Genomic DNA, 27,366 nt, shown 5'->3' with positions numbered 1-27,366 from the left:
CATTTGTTACTAGTATATGAACCAGTGTTATAGCATTTTGCCTGTGACAAAGACTCTAGTTCTCAGAGTGACTTATCCAATGTTCCAGTATCAGAACATTTTGCCAGAAATCCCTATTCCTGAGGAAATCCCTGACAGTCCCTAGACAGAACATTCACCAATGGCTGTTCCTGTTGCTAAACCCACTCCTAACTATTATGTCACAAGATCAGGTCGCACCTCAAAACCTAGTTCCAGACACACAGGAACCTGAACATGACCGTTACTGTTGTTTTTTCTTTATTAGTGTCTGTATAATTGCATGCCTATTCAAATGCCATTGTTTATATGAGCTAGCTCAGTACAGATGGAGAATGTTGATCAGTGTGTGTGATATACCTTTAAGAAGCTTTCCAGTGAGTCAGCACATGCATGTAAGTACTGAGCATGTGCAAGCAAGAGTGCCATTTGGAGTGAACAGCCAGAGTGTGAACTTGTAAGTATGTAGTCAGTCAGTTAGATAGTTTAAGTTTAAATGTTCTGGCCATTCATTCTGATGTATTTGTATACAGTAAACTACTTAAATGCACACCCAAGCTTCAGCCTCTTCTTCATGCATATAAGAAACGCGACATCTAGCATCTGTTCTGCCTTCTAGATGCTGTTCTCTCTGACCTACCAAAAGGGCGATCTGGCTGGTAGCAGGAGAGGCATTTTGTTCTTGAACAACATTTTATACCTTTTCAGAGATGCCAATGGAATTTACTCCCTTAGATTATTCTGGCTAACACCAGTCAAAGGAAGCACTTCTGGAGTAGCTAGAAGGCTCGCATCACACCAGTGACATCAATGTAGTCCAGCCACCTCTTCAGTGACATCCTCTTGGCATGATACACCAAGCTACTTCCATTTTCCGTCAGGTATTGCCATGCAAAATCTTAACTCCCTCTACAGTCTTTTGCATTTCACTCTAGTTCTGCTTCTTTTCAGAAAGAATGTCTCCCCTCAATCTTTCATTTCTTTTTGGTGCAAGTCACACATTTTTAAAACTGTAGTACTGCATTTGAACAAACAGGTAATTCATCACTTGTTGATATTTGCTTCTATCTTTTTAAATAAATAAATACCTCTAACCAGCCCACAGCACAATGCTGGGAAAACTCCATCTCCAGGAAGTAACCATTTTCTTCAAAAAAGGTGAAAGCAGGTAACTTCTCCATTTGAATAAAGAATTGAATACAGTTTAAAAGAAATATAGCATTACGAAAAACATTACTGTCAGTATCTCAACAGGTGGCGCACTCACCTTTGGTACTGGAAGGTAAGAAGGTTGTGGGTTCTATTCCCCACAAAGAGTGACTGGGCTACTTACACTGGTGGGCGCAGTACCCCCTCCCCCCAATGCTGCATCCCTGAACGTTTTGTGCTTCAAATGAGATGTTAAACTGGGGTCCCATCTGCTTGAGATGGGGGTCGCTCAGGTGGAAGTAAAAGATCCAACAGCACATATTAAAATGAGCAGGTGAAGTTGCCTGATGCCCTGGCCAAGTTTCCCCCTTGTAGTATAAATATTACATAGGGTCTCCTCCCTGAAAAGAGGACTCTAACCTAGTGGGTCCAATCCACTCAACAAAGGATAAATACAAATAAATAAACCTTTTCAACAGCAATTTATTACAAATCAGACACTTTTCCCCCCTCAGGTCCTCCAATTTCTGTCAGCTGTTCTGCAAAACTGCTATACAGACAGAACAGAGTTTGGATATAATTGGCATATCTGTCTGTCTCAGTCACTCCTCTCTCTCTCACATTCACATTTCTTCTCTCTCTCTCTCTCCCTCACATTCACATTTCTGGTCCAAAGCACCACTATGGCCCCGAAAGGTTAATGTGATAAATTTCAGAATAAACACTACTTACAGTTCCATAAGCAATACTTCTCTATCTCCACCCCTACAATCTGTTTATAAAATAAATGCGGTGTATGGATCAGTTTTAGTTTGGTTAACAAGTAGATAAATAAATACAACACAACACAAGAGCAACACGTCTGTTGTCAGGCTGAATGACAGAGAGGGGTTGGTACCTCCAGAATGGCAAAATGGAGAGATGATCTTTTTCAAAAAAGGGGGTGAGAAAAGGATATGCTCCACTTAGAGGGAAATGCTCCTTGGCCTTCATGGGAAAACCTATGCTAGGACTCTGGAAAGAAGGCTTTGTCCAATAAATAGTATTGATTCAGCAGGAACAATAATTTTGTCTTGGCTGTGGAACACAGAATCAACTCTCTTATCCTTTCAGAGTGAATGGATGGATATGGGTCATGGATGTATGTTTACAGGTGTTCTTTGGACTCTGATAAGGCATATAACCTGCACCACAGAACGTCTTTGGGAAGGTGTTGCAACAATACAGGGTTCTGAGGAGCACTGCTGTGCATGCCATCTGGTCACTGCACTACATAAGTATATTACTGGTGCTGAGCTTATCAAGGGGGCTGCAGAACTCTGATAAGGCTCTGTCTCATCTCCCCTTCAATTTATTTCTATCAACAGGATACAAAGGTGCAACCAAGGTTTTGGAAACATGCAGAAGAGGGCTACGACAGTTACATCTTAGCTGTTTGTAGATGATAGTGTCCTATCACCAGCAAGTGTTACTCTGATCTCTGGCATGCATTGCAGTAGTCTGCTTTCGAATATAACCAGGATGGAATGAAAATCAGCACCTCCAAATCAGGGGTCATAGTCCTCTTCCACAAAAAAGTACATGGCCTCTCTGCAAATGAATGGGTAACAGCCATCTCAAATCAAAGCTTTAAGTATTACAGAGTTTTTCTAACGAGTCAAAGCACAGAGGACTGTGAGACTGACCAGCCAATGGACAGAGTGGCAGCAGTATTGCATGCACTGTATAGGCAGAGTTAAAAGACAAAGCTCACAGTATAATGGTCAATATCACCTCCTCTGTGGGCAACAGCTTTTGCTGCAACAGAAAAGAACAACTTAAATACGGAAGCTGCAGAAATTACATGACTTTGCAGAACATCTGGTCCAACTAACTCTCTATGACAGACCAAGCCTGGCAGTTTGGAACGATCTTGGAACAGAACTGCTGCTTTTACTATTTTTGTCTAACTAGCTACTGCTATTTTTGTATTTCAAATAACGGTATATTTTCAATTATGCCATAGTTAACTGTACGTTTTCTGTTTAACTTCCCCCCCAGGGCCTTCACTGAAAATGGGTTAAACCCCAGTTGGACTATCCCAGTAAACAAATGTAAAAATAAAATAAATAAATTACTGGGCGAGAAGAATAACATGAGGTGGTTTGGGCTTCTAGTGAGAATGCCCTGGGAGACTTTCATGGGAGGTGCATCACACAAAGCCCACTGGGAAGAGGCCTCAGAGCACATCTAGGACATCTGGTAACATTCTGTTTCTTAGCTTCCCTGAAAAATGCCTTCGGATCTCAAAAGATGAGCTGGAAACTGCTGCTTAGGTTAGGAAATACTAATTTTGTTCTACTAGCTTACTACCACCAGGTTGACAAAATTGATAAATGGAATTACTACACTGCACAAGACATGTTCATTATAGGCAGCATTTTTTAGTACTTGGGTACTTAGTATGCCCATCCTGCATCACATCATCTAAGGAGCACAACAATTACCTTCATTCAGTGTACACTGAGTGAAATTTTGAACAATGTGAGTAGAAATATGATTATGCACAAATAGGTTCATAGGTTTATACTAGGCTATCTGCCCTAAGGCATTTATAAGCCTAGCCCAGAGTTTTTGTGGCTTACGCCACCCCTTATGTTAAAAAATACTGTGCCCATTAGTTTGTTGTGCCTCTGTCCAGCAGTGACACAGAGATGATTCCCGGGGTAAACCTACGATCTCCCATCCACCGGTCAAGATTTCTCTTGAACACAGCCAGCGAGGTGCTCTGCCTCACATGGACCGGGATTTTATTCCACAACATAGGGAGTCTCTGGGTGACAAATCTATCCCTCCAGCATGTCCTATTTATATCCGTGCTAAGGTTTAAGTCGCTTGCTCTAGTGGATCTGGTAGATTTGGATTTTTTGAGGTGGAGCATGTCCATTAATTCCGGGTTGGACATGGCCTTGTATGTCAGGCACAGGTCACCTCTGAGCAGACGGTATGCGACTGAATAGAGCTGGAGTTTCTTCAGTCTGGCAGCATATGACAGATTTTGGAGTCCCTTTATCCTTTTGGTGAGGAACTTTTGGGGTCTCTCCAATTGCTGCAGGTGTCGGGTGAGATGCATCCCGAATGGGGCATTGTACTCTATCATTGGTCTGATAAGTGAAGAGTACAGGGGAACAATGACCTCGCTTTATCTGGATGTGAATCCCTTCATGATCAGGTGGGCAATGTAGAAGGTTTTTCTAACCACTTTAGCAATGTGAGTGTCAAAAGAAAGGCCACTGTCATCCTGGGTCCCCAGGTCCCTGATAACCTCTTCTGTGCTTAGTGGATTGCCACCTATATGGTAGCTTGGGGTTACCTTGTTTTTCCCGAAGGGTATGACTATACATTTTTTGGCATTTAACTTCAGGCCATGGCTCTGGCACCAGCTATCAGTTTCCGTGAGACCCCTCTGAAGGATATCTGTGTCCGATGTACTTTCTACTATGGCTCCCAGTTTGCAGTCATCTGCAAACTTTGTCAGCCATAGTCCTCCTATGTTAGCCTGTACTTCTGAGAAGTAGATGCCGAACAACAGGGGGCCAAGGACTGAGCCCTGTGGGACACCACTTGTGACCGGCTTGGAGTCTGACATGGCGCCAGCTACTCTAACCCTGTGGGTTCTGTCCTTTAGCCAATTTGCAACCCATCTTGTGACATATGGGTTTACATTTAAGCTGGTAAGTTTCTCTATAATACCCGAGTGGGGTATTGTGTCGAAAGCCTTTGCAAGGTCAAGGTAGGCTGTATGGACTGCCTTTCCCTCATCAATGGCCTTGGTGAATGTTTCGAAGAAGTCGACCAAGTTCAAAAGGCATGATCTGCCCTTGACAAAGCCAAACTGGGTCGGGTCCAATGTCTGCAAGTCCCCTATATCTTTGTTTATGAGTTCCATTATGATCCTCTCCATAGCTTTGCAGACCAGGCTTGTTAAGCTTATGGGGCGGTAATTACCAGGGTCCGTAGAGGCACCGCCTTTGTGGAGTGGGACCACAGTTGCCGTACGCCACTCCTTGGGCACGTATCCTGTGGTAAGGCTAAGATTAAACAGCTGCCTTATGTGCGGGTTTAGTTCCTCATTGAGTTCGGGTAGCACACAGCCGAGGACACCATCCGTCCCATTGATGCTGTGTTTTTAGCTTTAGAGAGAGCAGCTTTCACCTGCGCATTGGAGATGTCTGGGCGGCTGCACTCCGCTGGGATAGTTCTCTCTCCTTTGGGTGAAGTTTGCACTGAACCTGTCTGCCAGTATGTTTGCAATGTCTGTGGGTTCAGTGATTTTTGTATCATTTTGGACTAATTCTGAGCATATCTGGGAGTTTGCACCCAGGTTTCTAACATAGCTGAAGAAGGCCTTATGATTGTCTTTTGAATCTATGGCAATTTTTCTCGGAAAGTGGGCCTTGGATGATTTTATGAGTGCTCGATTTTTTACTAATAATGATCAAAGGTGTCTTCTTTTATGGATTTTGCTCTATCATGTAACAGCTTTCTCCTCTTATTGTAAAGTTTGTTTATGGCTGGGGTCCACCAGACTGGACGCTTGCCCTTGGTGGAAAGAGTCTTGGTTTTATTAGGGATTGCCTGATCCATGCAGTCCTGGAGGTGTTCGTAGAAGGCATTTGTAAGGGCTTCCGCAGCTTGGGTTGTGGTTTCCACTGGCTCGGGGGCCTTGAAGGATACCACACCAGTCTTGAGTAGTGTGAAGTTTGCTTTAGAGAAGTTCTTCACTGTGGTCTTTTTTGTTTGGGGTGGGGGCGGGATGTGGATATCCAGTGAGATTAGTTTGTGATCTGATCTCAACAATGAGGGATATACTTCCGGTGTGGAGCATTTTGTCCCCATGTTTGTGATGATGAGATCTAGTATATTTTCTCCTCCTGTGGGAACGGTGACTAGTTGTTCCATGGCATTTGAATTTATGAACTCCAGGAACCTTTGGGCTAGAAAGTTTGGGCTTGAGTAATGTTCCCAGTCTATATTCAGGTAGTTGAAGTCACCCAATATAATGGTGTTTGGAGATACATTTATACCCTCCAGTGTCTTCAGGAAGGCTGTGTGGGGTTCCTGAGTTTGAGAGGGTGGCCTGTAGCATGCTACAAATTGTAGAGCAGTTTTGCCTATGGTTAATTGCACCTGGATGGTTTCCGATGCTTCGTGCGTTGCCACCAACCTGGAGGTGTGGGTATCCTTGATGAATATGGATACACCCCCTCCTTTTGTGGTGTGGTCCGGGTTTCGGGGCCGGAACGCATGATTTGAGGTAAAACCTGATAGTGCCAGGGTGCTCTCAGGAGCCTTGAACCAGGTTTCAGTCACAGCACAGACATCGATGTTCTCCATACTGAGTAGGGCCTCGAGTGCGTGCATTTTGAGATTTAGACTTCTGGCATTATTACCCTTAGTTTCTTCCCATTTTTGTTTTCTAGGGTGGTAGGTTTAGAATTTGAGCCTTGCCTAAAAAAGGCACTATGGGGGTGGCAAGAGCCTTAGCCAATATCCGGAATCCCAGGGGTGACAGGTGCAAGCCGTCCCTTGCGAAGCAGCGTGGCTTGTCAAGCACGTCATCCCAGGCAGACAGACACTGGATCCCCTTTGAATGACACCAGAAATTAAGCCAATTGTTAAAGCTGATCATCTTGTCTCTATGTTGTGGCATCATTCTTGGTGAAGGAAGGATGCTGCTCAGGGTCAGGGTCATACCTGCCTGGGCTACATAATCAGAGAGCTCCTCTGTCTCTTTTCATGTAGTCCAGGGAGGTACGTCTCAGGTCGTTCACACCAGCATGGACACTGACTGAAAATGAAGTGCCTTTCCCTCTCTACCTCTGCTGACCATCAAATATCCCCCTACTAGCCGTGCTCTCAGTTTCCTTGTTGTGGTCCAGTTTTGGAAAACAGCATTTAGACTGACAACTGTCCTAAATGGAAGAAAGGGAGATCTTATTAACACATCAGAGTTGCTGCCACTGTTACTGACAGATTATAGTAGAGTCCTAACTATAATTTACTTAGCAGGGGTGGACAGTGCTTTAACTGCAGTATCTTATACAGTACTGTGTTGAGTAATAGAGGAGCTTTGGCACAGACTGGTAGGTAAAAAAAAAAGAAAAATGTAGCTAGGCAGGAGCCAAGTTGCAGGTCTAACAGACTTCTACAGTAGAGTGGCTCTCTAGAAGCCCCTTTTCCACTACCAGGGTGGATCAGAGCACACTTCAAAGACACATGGTACCTGCAACCCATCCACCATCCAAACAGGATTCACCAGCACCCCTTCCTGGCTACTATGAAGATCCTGATGGAGAAGTGGGATGCAGAGTCACCACTGAGACTTAAAAAGGGAGGTTTCCTTGTTTTAGGTTATGGTCTTAACCCCTCCCCTTTGTACAACAGAAGTGTTTCAGGGCTGAGTGAGCAATAAGGCATAGCCTATAGGAATGCATCCACTATGGGCCATGGGTACACCTCCCAGGTCAACCCCACACCCAGCCCTGCAATCTGTTCCATGTCCTAAACTACATAAGGGCTATAAAAGATCCTGTCCTATCACCACCACAGCCCCTCCCTCCAAGGTATCCCCATCCTCACATGCCTGTACCTTCAAACCACCCAGACCACTAGTCGAATTCAGATCACCTAGGCTGCAGTCAGGGTTAGATCTCTCCATCCCAATAAAGCAGGAATAACTGATAGCAAAATGAACTAGTCCAGGACCTCACAGTGACGTGCTAGTGGACATGTCAGATGGGCAAAAGTGGACATACCATGAAATAATGGCAAAAATGGATTAAATTGGACATACCAAAATAGATTAAAAGCACTGCTGATGCAGATGTGACAGGACAAGTCAAGGGAAGTTACAAACAGTGAAATCACCTCAAATGGAAAGTTTGCAGTAAAGCAGATATTAAATAGTTGATTTGCCAGTTAAAATAAATATTATATGAATATTTTTCATTAATAATCTGAAGAAGAGACAATTTGAAGGTTATTGCATGGTAACAAATTAAAGCTTACGTGATCTTCTTGGTGTCATTTGGGGTTTTAATTGTATTTATTGTCATTCAGCTTGCCAGTTTGGCAATACAGATAAATATAAATCATCTTATTTGTGTATCTCCAAAACAGAGCCATACTAGCAGAATGAAGGCTATACCCATGTAAGAAAGCTGCCAATAAGATGGAACTTATATGGGATGGCTTCAGAGATGGTGACCACAGCAATCATTGTACACACAATAAATATCTGCTCTATAATCACACAGCACATACCAGTGCTATTTATTTCAATGTCAAGTGTGGAACAGTAGTACTTCCTTGGAATGCAGACTGAAGTAGTCCTTATTTATCCACTCTACTGTCGAAGAAGTCACCGCCAAAAAATCTCATGTATGCAACCACGTTATCAATAAGTTTTAAAATATGCTAGTTCAACATTTTGGAGTGCTTGCACAGGGCTAAGACTATCATTAAAAAACATAGTTATCCCTTGCTAACATTTTAATAAAGTTCTTCACTACATTCTTCATGCATTGTCAAAAATCTTCAGTCACCTGACCTAAGAAATCCTGAATAAAGTTACTACTGTATTGTAAGATGTCATGCTTATTGCAACTCATGCAGTCATCAGAGCTTGTTGCTCAACTCTGTGAAGGCTTCAACTGAAGGAGTGGCTGTACTCACATAATGAAATAAGGTTTGCCCATTAACACCTAAATTTGGCAAAACTGCTCATCCGTGACCAAAATTAAATGGTGCCAACTACTCACCCCCTCAGGGCCAGCCTTAGCAACTGCGGAACCCAATTTAAGATGTGTCTGGGGACCCTCAAGCTGCAACCTTCCCATCAACATCACCCCTCCACCCTCAATAATTAGCCAAAACACAAATTTTAAGGAGGAACAGACCAAAATTATCTGGCAAAAATGTGGACAGTCTGTGTAATTCTGGACAGCTGAAAGGTACTGTACAGACATTAGTTTATGAATGCTGATACTGCATTTGCAACACACCATTCAACTTCTTTGCTCAATAATTTTGAGCAAAAGCAAAGAATAATGGGGAATAAATGTCCAAAATTAGGGACAATGTCAAACATTTATCTAATTCCACTTCAAAAAGTTACTTGAATAAGTTTTGTATCAATATGCATTTTCAAAACAATGCAACTTTGAAACTCTAAAGACTGGCATTACTGACTGCAATCTACAGTAATCAACTAAAAAATGAAAAATTCTATGAAGGACAGGGAATAAATAGGAGGCAAAAATCAGGGATGTTCAGCAAAATGGTCAGTGTATAATGGTTTAATTTCAAGTAACAGCATTCCTTTTTTGATATTCAAAGTGAAAGAATTATTCTAAAGCATACGTCCTACTAATAAGTGATACCCTAGCAAAATTCCAAGCCCTTGCTCCTCCCCCAAAACTCCAAGAACACCACTTCCTATGCTGAATTATTCATCAAAACCATGTACAATCATGTTAATGGCTGCATACAGACAGCTGTACCTACTAGGAATAAGCACAGGACAAACTAAAAAAAACAAGGTATCCTGATGGAATCCCAACACCGACAGGCTTTATAACATGAGGAAGAAAATCTGGGCAAAGAATTAGGAAATTAAATGCACAGAAAGGTTGAAAACTTCCTCATTAACCTATGCCAGCAACTCAGGGAGTTAATTATGTCTACCAAAGCCAAAGCTGAGGTTAAAAACAGCCTCCCATTTCAAGGACAATTACAAACCATTCTGCAGCTATGTCCACAACCTCAAAGCCAATGTACAAAGTACAGTTTTGTACCTACCATAAATGTAGATGTTTGAGTGCTAATACAGCTGCAGTCATAACAGATAGGTTCTCCTGCCGTCAGGCGGGTCCTCGGTCAGCCGAATTCCAAAGTCTAGGTCCGGCGTCGGTTGTCATCGCCTCTTCCCTGACGTCAGTGCACCAGGAGTATAAAAGAACCAGCCGACGCCATTTTCTTCAGTTTTTCTTGCCCCAGATGTCAGGTGCCCCCAGAAGGAAGGCAATACATATATTTGTGTAATAAAGCAATGTAATATAATCAAAATACAGTAGTTGCAAGCAAATACACCATAAAAGAATACCCCAATCAGGTTGTATGAGGAGGTGTTAGACAATAGGCCTGTCCCAAGAGGGGAAGGAGGGAGGGAAACCTGGACTGCAGCTGTATTAGCACTCGAACATCTACATTTATGGTAGGTACAAAACTGTACTATGTTCATCGTGCATACAGCTGCAGTCATAACAGATGGGTAGAATCCCAAAGCTAAGAAAGGGGTGGTAGGCACTAGGTGGAACTAGGAGGAGCCAGAATGCCCTGCAAGACTGCAGTGGCAAAGCCTACTCTAGTTTTGGAGTATAATGGTAGGTGGTAGTGCTTGGACAAGGTATGCACAGAATTCCAAGTGGCTGCTTCCAAAATATCTTTGGTAGGAACCCCTCTGAGGAAAGCTGCAGAGGTAGCTGTGGCCCTTGTGGAGTGAGTTTTGATGCCTGCAGGTACAGTTTTACCATGAAAAGAGTAACAAAAGCGTATGCAGTGGGCTATCCATTTTAAGATTGTCTGTTTGGAAATTGTCTTCCCTTGAGCTCCTATAGCACAGGACACAAAGAGCTGTTCTGATTTTCTGAAAGGCTTTGTTCTGTCCAAATAATAACGCAGCTGTCTGTGGATGTCCAAGGAATGTAGTAGTCTCTCCCCTTTGTTTTGAGGATTAGGGTAAAAGGTAGGTAAGTGTTTAGCCTGATTCAAAACTACCCTGGATACCACCTTTGGCATAAAGGACGGGTTGGTTCGTAAGGAAACTCTGTCCTGATGGAAGATGATAAAAGGCTGCACAGCCATGAGGGCTTGTAGTTCCGATGCCCTACGAGCTGGGGTGATAGCCAGAAGGAAAGCTGTTTTCCAGGACAAATATTGCAAATCTGTTGAGGCAGCTGGCTCAAAAGGAAGCAAGGTCAGCTTTTCTAGAATGAAATTGAGATCCCAAGCAGGTATTGGTCGTTTCCTTGGGGGTTTTATATTCTTTGCCCCTCTGAGGAACTGTCTTAAGAGGGGGTGAGAGAATAAAGGTGGATCAGTGTTGTATTCTGCAGAAATGGCTGAGGCATGGATTTTGATGGAGGAGAATGGAAGTCCACTGCTTAGCAGCTCAGCTAGATACTGTAATATTTGAGGTAAATTCAGTTTTCCAGGATTCTGGCCCTTTTTCTCATTCCAGGCACAAAACCGTTTCCATTTTGCGGAGTAAGCTTTTCTAGTAGACGGCCTTCTGGCCTCCAAAATGACATCCTGCACCTCCTTGGAGAGTAGGGTCTGTTGTGATGTTAAGGAATCTTCCATGCGGCCAGACTGAGTGTTTTCAGCTGACTGTGAAGAGTTTTGAAGCTGTGTTGAGTCAGAAGAAGAGGCATTAGAGGTAGGGTCCATGGAGGGGAATGCATCAGGCTCCTCAGGAGTGGGTACCAGTGCTGTCTTGGCCAGTCTGGAGCAATGAGAATCATCTTTGGTCTGTCTGCTCTGGTTTTTAATAGAACTTTGGGCAGCAGAGGAAGAGGTGGAAAGGCATAAACTGTCATTGTTGTCCAACTGAAAGAGAGTGTCCACTCTCCAGGCCTGTGGATGGAAAGTCCTTGAGCAGAATTTTGTCAATTGGTGATTTTTGTGGGAAGCAAAGAAATCTATGTCTGGCCTTCCCCATGCTTGAATTATCTCTGTAAAAACTTGAGGATGCAACTTCCATTCGTGTGGATCTGTCATATTTCTGCTTAGGTTGTCTGCCAGCGTGTTTTCCTTGCCTGGCAAGTACAGTGCTTGAAGTTCGATTTGTAATTCCAGGGCCATGTTCCAAAGTGACATGGCCAGCCTGCATAGGGGGGTATGAATGGGTTCCTCCCTGTTTGTTTATGTACCACATTACTGTGGTGTTGTCTGTCCTTATCAATAGTTGACCTGGATGCAGAAGGTCTTTGAAAGCTATAACAGCATTTATTACTGCAAGCATTTCCTTTTGACTGATGTGAAGGTGCTTTTCTTTTTGGGACCATTTGCCCTGAATGCACCGATCTGTCATGTGCGCCCCCCAGGCGTAGTCCGAAGCATCTGTTGTGATGACTTGATTTGCTTGAGGCTTGCAGAATGGGAGACCTGTGTTTGTTTGGCATGCTTGAGCCCACCACAGAAATTCCTTTTGAAGACATGGAATTAGTGGTATTATTGTTTCCAAACTGTGGCTGTGTTGAGACCATAGGTTTTTCAGGTACCACTGAAGTTTCCTCATATGCAGCTTTGCACATAGGATTAGTAGGATGCAAGATGCCATGAATCCCAGAGCCTGCAGGATTTTCCTTGCAGTCAGCCTGGTGAAATTTGCTAGTTTTCTGAAGTATTGAGTTAGTTGCCCCTGCTTCTCTGGCGTGAGGTAGGCCATCTGGGTGTTTGTGTCCAAATTGGCACTCAGGGAAATTATTTTCTGAGAGGGTATTAGCCTTGATTTCTTTTTGTTTACTGTGTATCCCAGAGAATTAAACAACATTATTACAAAAGCCAGATGTTTCAGAAGTATGTGCTTGCTGTCTTGCTTGGATCAGGCAGTCGTCCAAATATGGGTATATTTGTATCCCTTGAAGTCTGCAGTAGGCAATTACTGATGCCAGGCATTTCGTGAATACTCTGGGCGCAACACAGAGAATTGATAATGGGTTGAACCTGCAAGAAATCTGAGGTATCTTCTGCAATTTTGTCTGATTGGGACATGCAGATATGCCTCCTTGAGGTCCAATGTTACCAGCCAAGACTCCTTGCCCAGCATGGGAAGAAGCTGCTGTAATGTGAGCATCTTGAATTTTGGTACGAGTAAAAATGTGTTTAGGATGGATAGGTCCAAAATAGGTCTCCAATCTTTTCCCTTCCTTGGTACCAGGAATAGTCTGGAATAAAAACCTTGAACTTGTTCGTGCGTAGGTACCTCTTGAATAGCTTTCATGTCCATGAGATCTGAAATTTGTCTTTATGCCTCTGCCCTTTGATTGTGTGGCAGGTTTGGCATGCCTCTCATTTTTGGAAGGGTGTGAAAATGGAATCTGTAGCCTCTGTTTATAATGTCCAGGATCCATTTGTCTTTTGTGACAATATGCCAATTTTTTGAAAATAATGCCAGTTTTCTGCCTAAGGGTGCTGCCATTTGAGCCTTGCTTGGCATGCAAAGGGGAAAGTCATTGGGCTTGCTTTCTCAATGGCTGTGAACTATCCTCACCACCTCTTTGTGTAGGAGCTTGCCATTGTCTGCCCCTAAATGATCCTTGAGATTGCCCTCTGCCCCTCGGGTGCCTGTATCTACCTCTTTGGGGTCTGTCCGTGGCTGGAAAGGACCAATTTTTGGAAGGCCAATTTCTACTGAAACGTGGAGGTTGTACCTGTAGAAAATCTTTCACTGTTTGCATTGATTTAGCCTTTTCCTCCATTTTCTTTAATACCTCCTCAGCTTTAACACCAAATAATACATCCTTTTGAAGAGGGGCATCTAGTAATTTAGCTTTGACATGATCTGGTATGGTTTGCTCCTTGAGCCAGGCATGTCTATGTATGACTGATCCTGTAACAGCAGCTCTACATGAGGCCTCTAGAGCATCAAAACCACATTGCAAGGTATGTTTACCCACTTGTTCTGCACTATGCATCAAATCCTGCAACTCCTTCAAGTCTGGTTGTTCAGGTTGTGACATTTTGCTTCTCAACTGTGATAACAGAAACTGTTGGTACTTTAGCATATGGAACTGGCAGTTTAATGCCCTCATGGTTAAGGTGGCAGAGGTGTATACCTTTTTTCCCCACCTTTCTAAGGATCTGGAATCTCTCTCGGAAGGTAATGGGTTTTTAGCAGTGGAGGCCTTAATTCCCTTGGGGCCCTGTGAGATAGTTTCTGGGTCAGCCGCATGGCTTTTGTATAAAAATTGGTGTGAGTCAGGAACCCGGTAGTACCTGTCAGGCTTGACTGGGGCTGGAGGTAAAGAATCCGGGTTAAGGCAGGCCTCCGAGTAAACATCATCTAGTATGTCTAAGACAGGAGGTATAGCCAGAGGCGTGTGCTGAGGTAGCAAGAGAAAATCCCTAAGCCTTTTCTTGGAATCTGAGTACTCTTGGCCTTCCCAGTGGAAGTGTTCCCTTAAGGTATGCAAGGTTTCCCCAAATTAGTAATCCTCTGGGGGGAGACAGAGGGAATTGACTCCTCAGCATCAGAATCTTCAAAAGGGGAGTAAGAATGTTCCTGTTCATCAGAGTGCTCTGAAATAATGGAGGCCTGGTCAGAGGAGGGGGTTTCTTCCTCCACTCTGGGCCTTTTGTCCGGGGGGGTTGAGAACCCCTGATAAAAGAAATCAAATCCTCAGCCATTTTAAGCATCTGTTTTTTAGGCATGGGGCCTGGAGAAGGGCCCTGTGGAGCTTGTCTCTTAGAATGCATGGCTGCTTTAGACTTAGTGAAAGCCTTGATAGAAAAAGAGGAAGGTCTGAAGACACCTTGAGAGGAGGCAGAAATGTCTACATTTTGAGATTCACCACCAAGAGTGGCTTCGGTATCTGTTGTCGGAGTGTGGGCCGAGGAGCCTGCGACCTCGGGCACAGAAGACACCGCCAATGAAGTGTCGTCGGTAGGCAGGGGCTGCGTAGGTGCCTCGCTGAGAACCGGACCGCCTGTAGTCGGCTTTGGCGTGGTGTCGGTAGAGGCCGCGGACCTCGTGTGTCGGTCCTTATCTTTGTGTTTTTTAGACAAAACTGGAGGAGTATCCGACGACATAATATAGTTAAATTTGTTGCCAAAATAGTGCTGGGCGAACTCCACCTGACGCTTAATGGTGCGTTTGTTGAATGTAGCACAAAAACGACAGACCGAGACGTCGTGGTCTGGGCCTAAGCAAAGAATGCAGAGGGAATGAAAATCCTTATGCGGTATTTGCTTCCCACAAGAAATACAATTATTAACTTTGTCTGACATCGGTCTGAGGCAAGAAAAGTTTCCCCAATGGGGTACTTAGCTTTAAAGAAGACGTCGGTTGCAAAATTTTCGTAATTTCAGGAGCTGGCCGACCGGCACTTGCGAACTGCTTCTGCTTCGGGCACCGCGCGGCAAGAAAGACTGAAGAAAATGGTGTCGGCTGGTTCTTTTATACCCCTGGCGCACTGACGTCAGGGAAGAGGCGACGACAACCGTCGCCGGACCTAGACTTTGGAATTCGGCCGACCGAGGACCCGCCTGATGGCAGGAGAACCCATCTGTTATGACTGCAGCTGTATGCACGATGAACATCACTGTAACAAACGAATTGTGAATGGAGTCACCTAAACTAAGAAAATAAAAGCAAATCTACTGGTCACAAATTTAGATAAAATTTTACCCCCTTTTCTCTCCCAAACAGGAAAGAACCTTAACCATAATTTTCCTAACTACCACAGAGAACAGATCTTCAAATGCACTCTCCAAAGCCAAGAACACATCATCGACGGGTCCACATAATATCCCAGGATGCCTCCTAAATAGCATGAAACATGACCTAACTGATGACTAGAATGACTATTTAACCATGGCCTCCAGACAGACTTCATAAGAGAAAAAGAGGGCTACAATTTTCATCCATCTGCAGAAGGGCAGGTCATCTATGGATCTGAGTAACTACAGACCCATAAGTCTGACTAGTCTCATAAGCAAAGCCATGGAAAGAATAAGCATACAAATGATAAAAAATGACATAGGAAAACTTCAGGCAGAAACAATCATGGGCTTGGCTGAAATATAAGAAAAGTACAGTTTTGTACCTACCATAAATGTAGATGTTCGAAGATCCACATTGCTGCAGTCCTTACACTTGGGTAGTCCGCTGTCCTCGGTCGGCCCGAATATCAAAGTATAAGGCTGACGTCGGTCAAGGCGCATTTGACTGACATCAGGACGTCAGGGTACAAATGCGCATGACCGACGTCATATCCTCAGTCTTTTCTTGCCCCAGATGTCAGAAGACCCTAAAAATAAAGGTCAAAACCAAAAGACAGCAAACAACCAACCAACCACCCTTGCACTAACTATATGTACAATATATACAATATACACAATATGTACAACCCAACCCACACAACCACCTCTAACTGCAGAGGAGAAGGAGGGAGGAATTGGACTGCAGCAATGTGGATCTTGAACATCTACATTTATGGTAGGTACAAAACTGTACTATGTTCTTCATCTCACATTGCTGCAGTCCTTACACTTGGGTAGAATCCCAAAGCAGAGATAAGGGAGGATGGCTAACTACAAGGAAGCAGGAGCTGCCAACATGCCCTGCAAAACAGCAGTGGCAAAACCAGCCCTGGATTTAGAGTAAAGTGGCAGGTGATAATGCCTAGAGAAAGTATGCACTGAACTCCAAGTAGCTGCCTTCAAAATATCCTTGGTTGCCACTCCCTCAAAAAGCTGTTGAAGTGGCAGTAGCCCTAGTGGAATGAGGCCTAATCCCAGCTGGAACCTCCTTGCCATGATGGGAATAACAGAAAGCAATGCAAAACCCAATCCACTTAGAAATAGTTTGTTTTGACACAGGCTTGCCCTGAGAACTCAAAGCAAAAGAAACAAACAACTGCTGAGACTGCCTGAACCCTTTAGTTCTGTCCAAATAATAGCAACTGCCTGTGTACATCTAAAGTGTGCAAAATCTTTTCCCCTTTATTTTGGGGATTTGCATAAAAAGTAGGCAAATGAATAGTTTGGTTTAAAGCCACACTAGAAACCACCTTAGGCATAAAGGAAGGATTAGTACGTAATGATACCCTATCCTTATGGAAAATCAAGAAAGGTTCAACCGCCATAAGGGCCTACAATTCAGAAACCCTTCTTGCAGAGGTAATTGCCAACAAAAAAGCAGTCTTCCATGATAAATATTTCAACTCAGAAGTAGCTGCAGGCTCAAAAGGTTGTAGAGTGAGTTTCTCCAACACAAAATTGAGATCCCAAGCAGGAGTAGGAGCTCTTGGGGGTCTTATATTCTTTGCGCCTCTAAGAAATTGCTTGAACAAAGGATGAGAAAACAATGGTGGGACACAATCATAGTGAGCCGAAATTGCTGCAGCATGAACCTTAGTAGAAGAGAAAGACAAACCTTTGTCCAGTAACTCAGTAAGATATTGAAGAGCCACACTCAAATTAGGCTCAGAAACATCAAAATCTTTGCTGCACTCCAAAATAAAAATCTCTTCCATTTATCTGCGTACACTTTCCTTGTACTAGGCCTTCTAGCTTCCAAAATCACATTCAAAACTTGTTGTGGAAGTTGAGACCCTCTATGGTTCAAAACAGAATATGCCAGGCTGTTAGGTGAAGAGAGTGAAGTTTGACATTCAGCAAATGGCTGTCCTCCTGTGACAACAGGTGTGGAATCAAGGCAAAGGCCATGGAGGCTTCCGCCAGACTTCTCAGTAATGGGTACCAGTGCTGTCGAGGCCAATCTGGAGCTATTAAAATCATCCTTGGCTTGTCCTGTCTGACCTTTAGAAGTACCTTTGGGAGGAGAGGCAGAGGAGGAAAGGCATACACATGAAGATTGCTCCAATTGAAAGAAAGAGCATCCACTTTCCAAGCTGTGGGATGAAACCTTTGTGCAAAACTTTGGCAGCTGATGGTTTAGTGGAGAAGCGAACAGATCTATGTCTGGAGTTCCCCATGACACTGTCAATTTCTGAAATACATGAGGATCCAATTTCCACTCGTGGGGATCCATAATTCGTCTGCTCAGCACATCTGCTAAGGAGTTCTGTGCTCCTGGCAGAAACCTTGCCTGAAGATTGAGCTGTAAACTGAGAGCAGTCTCCCACAAAATCATTGCTTGCCTGCATAGAGGATAAGAATGCGTTCCCCCTTGCTTGTTGATGTACCACATGACAGTTGTGTTGTCTGTTAGAATCAACACCTGCCCTGGAAGTAAATCCTTGAAAGCTATTAATGCAAACTGGACTGCTAACATCTCCTTCAGGCTGATATGTAGATGTTGTAGTCTGGCAGGCCACTTGTCTTGTATCCACTTTCCATTTAGATGAGCTCCCCAAGCTTTGTCTGAGGCATCTGTCGTTAAAATCTGACTCGCCTCTGGCCGGGTCACAGAGTCCCTTGTTTAGGTGACATTCCTGAGCCCACCACAAAAATTCCTTTTGAATGCAAGGTATTATTTGAATGACAGTGTCTAGATCCTGGCAGTGCTGTGTCCATACATTTTTGAGATACCATTGCAGCTTCCTCATATGCAGTTTGGCATTGGGAAGCACCAGAATACAAGATGCCATGAACCCTAAGGCTTGAAGGACTGTCCTTGCAGTCAGCCCGGACTGATGAGATAGCTGATGGAAGTAAAGGGATAGACTCTTTTGTTTGTCCGGGGTTAAAAGGCCATCTGGGATGCTGTATTCAGTCTCACACCCAGAAAGCACATGTCCTGAGAGGGTACTAGACTGGACTTTATTTCGTTCACAGAATACCCCAGGCATCTTAGCACTGCTATCACATACTCCAAATGATGAAGAAGCTCTTCCCTTCCTTGAGCCAGAATCAGGCAGTCGTCCAAATAAGGATAGATCTGTATTCCTTTTAGCCTGAAGAAAGCTATCACTGGAGCCAGAACTTTCGTGAATACTCTGGGCAGTAGATAAGCCAAAGGGCAATGCAGAGAACTGATAGTGAGAAGTCCCAGCTGCAGATACTTCCTGCAACTTAGTCTGATAGGAACATGAAGGTAAGCCTCCTTGAGATCCAAAGTTACCATCCAATGATCTTTGCCCAGCAGAGGTAAAAGCTGCTGTAACGGCAACATTTTGAACTTGGGAATGTCCAGATAAGTGTTGAGGGTAGATAAATCCAAAATTGGTCTCCACGTGTTCCCCTTCTTTGGTACTAGGAACAGGCGAGAATAAAATCCTAGGCCCACTTCTGGCATAGGGACCGGCTGTATGGCCCCTATTTGGAGTAACAGAGAAACTTGCTTGTGAGCCTCTATTCTTTGTTGAGGAGGAACGTCTGGCATGCCTTTGAAAGGAGGCAAGGTATGGAAATAAAACCTGTAACCGTGGTGTATGATATCCAATACCCATCTGTCTTGGGTAATTAAACTCCAATTTTCTTTGAAAAGTGCCAACCTTCCTCCCAAAGGTGCTGCCAGGCGAGAAGGCTCCGGCAGCTGAAAGGTAGGTCATTGGGTCTGTTCTGAAAGGACTGACCCCTGCCCTCACCAAGACTGTGCAGGAGAACTCCCTGTTCTAGGCCTGAAAGAGCCCTGAGCTCTGCCCCTACCACGTCTAGATCTACCCCTAGACTGGGAATCATAAGAAGGATACGTCCACCCCTTAGTAGGCCAATTTCTACTAAACTTTGGAGGCTGGACCTGCAAAAAATCTTTAACAGTCTGCATAGACTTAGCCTTGTCTTCCATTTTCTTTAAAACTGCCTCAATAGGAGGACCAAACAACACGTCAGATTGTAAAGGAGCATCTAAAATCCTTGTTTTAACATGTTCAGACAAATTTTGATCCCTTAGCCAGGCGTGCCTGCGAAGAACTGACCCAGTGGCAGCCACCCTAGACGAGGCCTGTACAGCATCAAAACCACATTGCAAAGAATGCTTACCCACCTGTTCAGAAACATGCACTAAATCTTGCAACTCTTTATAATCAATACCTACTGCCAGAGCATCAACCTTAGACTTTAATTGTGAAAGGAGATAGTTCTGGTATTTCAACATGTGAAACTGGCAATTCAAAGCCCTCATAGCAAGAGTGGAAGAAGTATAAACTTTCTTTCCCCATCTATCCAAGGCCCTAGCCTCTTTGTCTGCAGGAACCGGATTCTTAACAACAGAAGCCTTAACACCCTTAGGCCCCTGACTAACAGTTTCTGGGTCAGCCCTAGGACTCTTAAAAAGATACTTATGAGCTTCAGGCACCCTGTAATACCTATCCGGCTTAACAGGAGCAGGAGGCAAAGAATCAGGATTAAGAGAAGCCTCTGTAAAAACATCTTCTACTACATCCAAAACAGGAGGTATAGCCAAAGGCCTATGCTGGGGTAAAAACAAAAATTCCCAAGCCTTTTCCTGGAATCAGAGAAGTCCTGACCTTCCCACTTAAAATGCTCCCTCATGGAATGAAGAGTTTCTGAAAAGAAAAATCCTCAGGAGGAGAAGCAGAAGGAGTAGAATCATCCACATCAGAATCAGAATAAGGAGAGTACTCCTGCAAGTCTTCAGCCGAAGACTCTGAAACATCTGAAGCCTGCTCAAAACCCCCCAGCTCAGGCTCCAACCTAGGTCTCTTATCAGGAGGGCATAGAACCCTAATTAAAGTAATCAAATCTTCTGCCATTTTAAGCATATGCTTCTTGGGCACAGTACCTGAAGAGCTAGGGGTAACACCAACTGAAGCCAAACCTGGCCTGCCCCTGGGAGAAGCCTTTGAAACAGAAGGAGAGGGCCTAGCCACCCTAGGAAGGGAGGGGAGTATAGTAACCTGAGAAGCCCCCTCAGCCTGACTTGCCTCCTGAGAGGGGAGATCTTGCAAGAATAAGGTCTCACCTTGGGAACACAAAGAACACTCCGGCGGAGCCACCGGCTCCACCGACACCTCTAAAGAACCGGCGTCCGGTACAGACGGTTCTTCTAGCCTAGGCTTAACTGCCTTGTCCTTGCGCTTCTTGAAGAAGCGGCGGAGCATCCGGCGGCATTTTATAATTACACCGCTTCCCAAAGACTAACCTTGCACAATCCAACCTTCTCTTTATAGTGCGTTTATTAAATCTAGCACAAGAGCGCAGCCAACAACGTCGTGCTCAGGCCCTAAGCAAGGAATACACAAAGTATGATAATCTCTATGGTATCTGTTTCCTACAAGAAATGCAATTATTGACTTTTTCTGACATCCGGTAAATCACTGAGGCAAGAAAAACTAAAATATTCTAACGGGTACTTAGCCAACTTTGAAATCGGTCTGAAACTTAATCGAAAAATCTCAGAACGCCAACCGGCACTTGCAATGCTGCTTCTGCATCGGACCATGCGGCAAAAAAGACTGAGGATATGACGTCGGTCATGCGCATTTGTACCCTGACGTCCTGATGTCAGTCAAATGCGCCTTGACCTATACTTTGATATTCGGGCCGACCGAGGACAGCGGACTACCCAAGTGTAAGGACTGCAGCAATGTGAGATGAAGAACATCATCCTGAAGAGTTGTGTGATTGGTTAGCAGGTGATTAAATGAACAGCAACTGACCAGATATACGAGCTAAGCAACACCCATGCAAACTTCTTCCCAAGTACTTACTGCACTGCTTTTCACAGCGTCAGCTGAATGGTCCTGGATCCACTGTCCACACCCTTTCTAGACGGGTCAGTATGTTCAGCAACTGGAGGGAACAAAGGAAACAAAAAAAGTAACACCATTTAATTCTGACTCAAAGGAATGAATCAAACAAACAAATCTAGCTAGCAAATGGGAATGCACCACAGTTTGAATGTATGTTGAATCATCGGTGTTATAGTGCATCAAGAACCCAATGCATCAGATACAAACCACTGGATGCCCAGTGTTACAATACTAAAGAAAACATTCACAACTATTTTCATGGGGGAGCAACTACAAATTCCTTTTCCAACTGACAGCCGATCCCAACAAAATCAGTGTCAGCATTGTTTGCTTACAACACAAGTGAAAGGTATGAACGGTATGAACCTTACATTTCCATTCACTTACACTGCTATATTCCACTGAAGTGGACCACCAATTTAAGTTTTTCAAACATACATACAAAAAAACTTCCTCTGATGAACCATACGGCTTCTCTAGCTATCTGAATATGATTAACGAAACAATGCACAAATCCACAATGGATAATTTTCTGGTATAGCCAAGCTTGTACGAGCAAGAAATGTAGTGCATTCAGGCTGTAAACAGGACATAAATAAGATTTCAACCCTTCAGTACTTGGAGACTATACATACTGGATATAATTAACATTTCACAAATAAGCATGACTTGTACAACTTTGCATACTGGTCTTCAATATTCACTCTGCTACTTGGAAATCTTTTCCATGGAACTCCAATGAACATGGAACATCCCAGCTAGACATTTGAAATAAGTACACAAGCTGTCAGGATGTACATTTATTTAAATCTTTTTATCGACTGAGGTTACAAAGTTGCACACAAACAGCAGACAAAGTTATACATCATTAGTACAAACGTACAAGGTAGTACAACAAGTGCAAAAAACAATAAAACAACCAACATTTTTACTCAAGTGGTCTCCACCTGGAGTGATCTATGAGAACATCAACAATCCTTCAGCAACTTCTTAGCCTCTCTTCCTGGTCTTTTTAATTCCTTCTGCTTAGCATCCCTTCCTGATCTTTTTGTTGCCTTCTGCTTAGTCTACCTTCCTGATCTTTTTGTTGTCCTTTGGCAAGGTCTCTGCATATATACACTACTTATTGCTGATGGAAGTGGCATTGACTGGCAAAAAAAGATAACTAGGCACAAGATCAGTCATTTTTTTCCACCCTGTTGCAAAGAATAGCACAACTCACTTGCTGAATCTTTACACGCAGCTTATGTGCAGATTTTATAGATTCTAAAGCACTTAAAAATAAAGAGTTCTTACGTTATTTTACCAGAATAAATTGTGTGTGTTATAAGTGACACAAATTACGGATGAGTGTCTGTGATCCAGGCAGGAGTCCTGGCTATGCTCATACACCTCTAAGTGCTGTTAATAAAACTGTAATAGTATAATCTTTGTTGTTTAGATGAAATATAATGATTATGCTCTGAAACTGGCAAAAAGATAAGCCTGTTATGCACATCTCTGATGTAAGAGATGTGCGGGGCTGTTTATGTTATGCATCTTGTGCTACAGCACACAATGAAACCACCAAAGAACAATGGGAAGCTTTATTAGCTTTAAAAGCTATAATACAATTTTCACCTCCACAAAGAAGTGCCTGGCAACTTTTAAATCTGTTAACAGATAAGCTGGAAGTATACTTTGACTGTGGCTGTTGTCTTTGTGGCATCACTGAGTTGTACAGCTTTAAAAGCTGTAAAGCACTGGGCCCTACACATTTTTTTATCTAACTCTTAGTACACTAGACCATCTAAAACTCCATGTACTTCAAAAAAAATGTGATCAGGTTTCTCTAAACATAACCCATTAGCTATCTGTTCTGGAAACAAATGCCAAGACTCATACAGAGTGAATTTCTTGACATCCATATCTCAAACTGATGGGTTACAACTAGATCTGACTTGATCGTAAATTTACATAGTATATCTATTCCATTTGGTATGCCCCAAGAGTAAACTTTTCCATATGCATGACTATAAAATAGGATTCCCACTGTGAAAAGCAGCAGATGAACAACATATACAAGCAAGTACTAAAAGCTCATTTCTCAACAACCAAACACAGAGGTAACACAAATTATGTTGTCAGCCTCTAAAGAGTCATCCTTTTTAAGATAAGGTTTAGATAAATGTACAGAGGCAAGTAGACCAAAACAAAACAAACAAAAAAAAATCACTCATTGGCTATGTGATCGGAGTTCAGTTGCAGGCTCAAGTGCCTGTAGGACTTGGCAGAGGAGAACAGCTATAACTAGATACTGCTAGCTCAACCATCTTTAGGGAAGGGAAACTGTTTTGGCTCGCCACATGGGGGTGACACCCAGTAGGAGGGCCAAGTGTTCACTTCATGCAGTTTGACCCTGCCAAGCCCAATGTACCAGAAGGGAATTCAGCGTGCTAAGGCACACTTCACCTCTGGAAACGAGGGTCACAAAGACTGGAGGAACTGTTGAGGGGGAAGGGGGGTGCCAGAGAGATGGGGTAGACCACCCCCCAAAAACAATAAATTGGCCAGCTCCCTACCATATGACTTTCATTGGGGAATGAAGAGCTGACCAGCATTACGGTCAGGAATGAATGGGCCATAAGATTTTCACCTTGCACAGAGAAACTCATTTCTTAGCTCTCAGGAATGAACGAATGAAACAAGTGTGTGCAGATAGAGGAACCCAATCCATCAAGCAGGGTCCTGGGGGGGGCAAAAATACTATATTCAAAGGAGGTAACCAAACTGTAAGAAGAAAGATCAGAGGAATAACAAGGTAACTGTACAGCTACCAACTGGCATCCTGTCCAGTATTGGATTTCTGCCTTTCATCTACAGTTTGCTGGGACAGCCTGCTGCTGTCATACCACTGTGACTAGGAAATGGAAAATGAATAAATGAGGGGCAAATTAATCAAGGAGTAAATAATGTGTGGATACTGTACATCAGAAAATGGGGAAATATACATCAGAAAAAAATTACAGTACATCAAGTGGCAACTTACAGTACGGCTGTTCCAATAATGATATGTCTGCATAAGTTCTTCTAAAAGGCATAATGTGCACATGAATACCTGTATCTTAAATTCATACATTATAGCTTTATTTCCCTCTGTCGAACCATCAGTTCATTAACAGAATAAAGTGTCTGTGAAATCTGTCAATAGCACTCGAGCGCTGAAGAAGATAAAAGGAGGAAATAAGGTGGTATGTGGTTAACGTAAGTGTGGGTGTGGGTTTGTAATGTCAAACTTTTCTGATATACTGAAATTTTGGCATTATGGGTGGGAGTAGGTGAGCAAGTGTTGTAGATTAGACTAAGGGTTAGGGAAGAGGACAGATTTAATGTTGTGCGTGTGTGTTTATGCTGCTGCTGCCTGAGGCATGTGTCTGAACAACTTGTGTAATGGTAGAGGTAAGGTGTAGGACTGGAGTTAAATCTTGGGGTAGAGCACACATTAGTGAGATTGTGCGTGGGGGGGGGGCAAGGTTGTATATAGCTTCAATCAATATTCCCCTTCTAGTATCTTTGAAGATACTTGCATATTAACTCATGCAGCAACAGAAAAAGTCAGCCATACTTGAGAGCTCAGCATAGATATTTTTGGACCAAAACAGCCTCGGCTCAACAGCTTTTTAACCCAAATCACTAAGTTACCGGCTTCCAATCCACCCATACCACAACAAACTCTTTTACAGGGCACAATACCTTACCTCAATTCTTCACAGCAAATACAGTACATCTATTCTGCCCTACACAATCCAGACTGCCTACCAATAATGGTCACCCTAAACTTCAACACACCTAAGTCCTTCCCTATTGTACTCGGGAGCTTGCAAAATTTCTGAAACTAAAAAGGACATCATCATCTTTAACCTAGACCAAATTGACTGGTTCCCTGTATACAACTTATACAATTTAATCTGTTGTTAAATGCATACCAGAAAAACACTTCCTCATTAATAAAATTAGAACACAGACAATAATGCCCATAGAACACCTCATCAGTTAAAGTCCTGTAAAAAGAGTAGGGATCAGACAATAAAAAGCAAAAAACAAAAAAAACAGAGCTCTGCACGTCGGCAATAAGAGACTAAGAGAAAACAAGCAAACTCGTTTTCACTTCAAGACTTATCAGACATTAAAAGCAATAAAATAACAAACATGACTTTATACGGCAGTTTAAATGTCACATGTCAAATGACAATCATCATAAACTAGAGGCAAAAATATCTTGCGTTTTAGTCCTCTTTCGTTCAAAGTAGGTCGGAATGTCACAATCATTTAAACCTGTGTATTTATGTTTCTAACTCTAAAATCCATTTTAATTCTGCAGCTTCTGTATGATTTAGCATGTCCTCACCCCCTAATACTTGGCTGAATTAATTCCAAAATCTTCAACTTAAAAAGGTGTTTCTCCCCTTTATCTACAACATGCATGGCCAAAGTGATGGTATTTTTCCACTTGTATATCAAAAGTATATGCTCACAAATACGTTCTCTAAATATCCTATTAGTTTTGCCTACACAGTAGGCTTTATATTCTTTACTCTGAGCCAAGTAAATAAGATGCCAAGTAAATAAGATGTCTTGTACAGCAATCAGAATAGAAGTTTAAAGTTTTTTCATATAAATAGCTTCTTTCACAAGTCTTGTAGGGGAAGGTTCTTTTCCTGTTCAATCTCACCTTAATGTAATCTTTCTTACAGAATAATTTCCTTTTTAAATCAGTGTTATTCCTGCAGGAAAACTTTGGTTCATTTCCTACTTTGCCCAATATATTTTCATCACTTGTTAACATAGTCCACTTACAATTTATAATATATATCATTATAATTTCTAAAATAAGTAGAAATAAAAAGTACAGTTGTATACACTTACCATAAATGTAGATGTTAGAGTGTATTCACTGTTGCAGTCCTTACAAAATGAGTTATCAGGCTCCTGGTAGCCATGACGTCAGCTGTCTTCAGTTTAAGCCTGATGTCAGAACATCAGGTACAAAGGAAGGCAGCTGATGCCATTTCCTCGTTTTTTCTTGCCTTAACTGTCAGGAGCCCCCCCAAAAAAAGGTTAGACCAGGAAAATAAAAAAAAAAAATCCAGTCTGTACCCTAGGGAAAAAAGGGGGGATGGATGGGGGGGGGGACAAGGACTGCAACAATGAATACACTCAAACATCTACATTTATGGTAAGTGTACACAACTGTACTATGTTCATTGTGTTTCACTGTTGCAGTCCTTACAAAATGGGTTGATTCCCAAATCCCAGGAAAAAAACAAAAGGTAGGAGGAACACCCACTGTTTAAGGGTTGGTAAGGATGCCCTGCAACACCGCAGTGGCAAATCTAGCCCTGGACTTGTAAAACAAGGGTCAATTGTAATGTTTAGTAAAGGTGTAGACAGGTAGCTGCTTCCAGGATGTCCCTAGTAGGTACACCTCTTAAAAAAGCAGCTGAGGTAGAAGCTGCTCTAGTAGAATGGGTCCTAATACTCTGTGGAGGAACATTGTCATGCTCTAAGTAACAAAAAAGTGAATACAATGAGAAATCCATTTAGAAAAGGTCTTCTTTGAAATAGCTTTGCTCTGAGCTCCAGGAGCAAAACTGACCAACAACTGATATGACTTTTGAAAAGATTTAGTCCTGTCCAGGTAAAATCTGAGCTGTCTATGTACATCCAGGGAATGCAGTAACTTTTCTACTTTATTCTGAGGATTAGGAAAGAAGGT

The 27,366-nt window shown here is 42.9% G+C and overlaps 1 protein-coding gene across 1 annotated transcript in view; it reads right to left on the bottom strand.

Moving 5' to 3' along the window:
• Positions 1-27,366, bottom strand: part of LOC122806703 (polyamine-transporting ATPase 13A3-like) — a gene marked incomplete in the record, with an annotated part of 1,429,840 nt that overhangs the window by 1,189,981 nt on the left and 212,493 nt on the right. The window contains 1 exon segment of the mRNA XM_044077342.1: positions 21,570-21,651.

This window comes from Protopterus annectens, chromosome 7.part0 (assembly GCF_019279795.1).
Source record: "Protopterus annectens isolate FY-2018-M chromosome 7.part0, PAN1.0, whole genome shotgun sequence".
Lineage (NCBI taxonomy): Eukaryota > Metazoa > Chordata > Ceratodontiformes > Protopteridae > Protopterus > Protopterus annectens.
The sequence above is the reverse complement of the archived record's forward strand: the minus strand, read 5'-3'. Positions and strand labels throughout refer to the sequence as shown.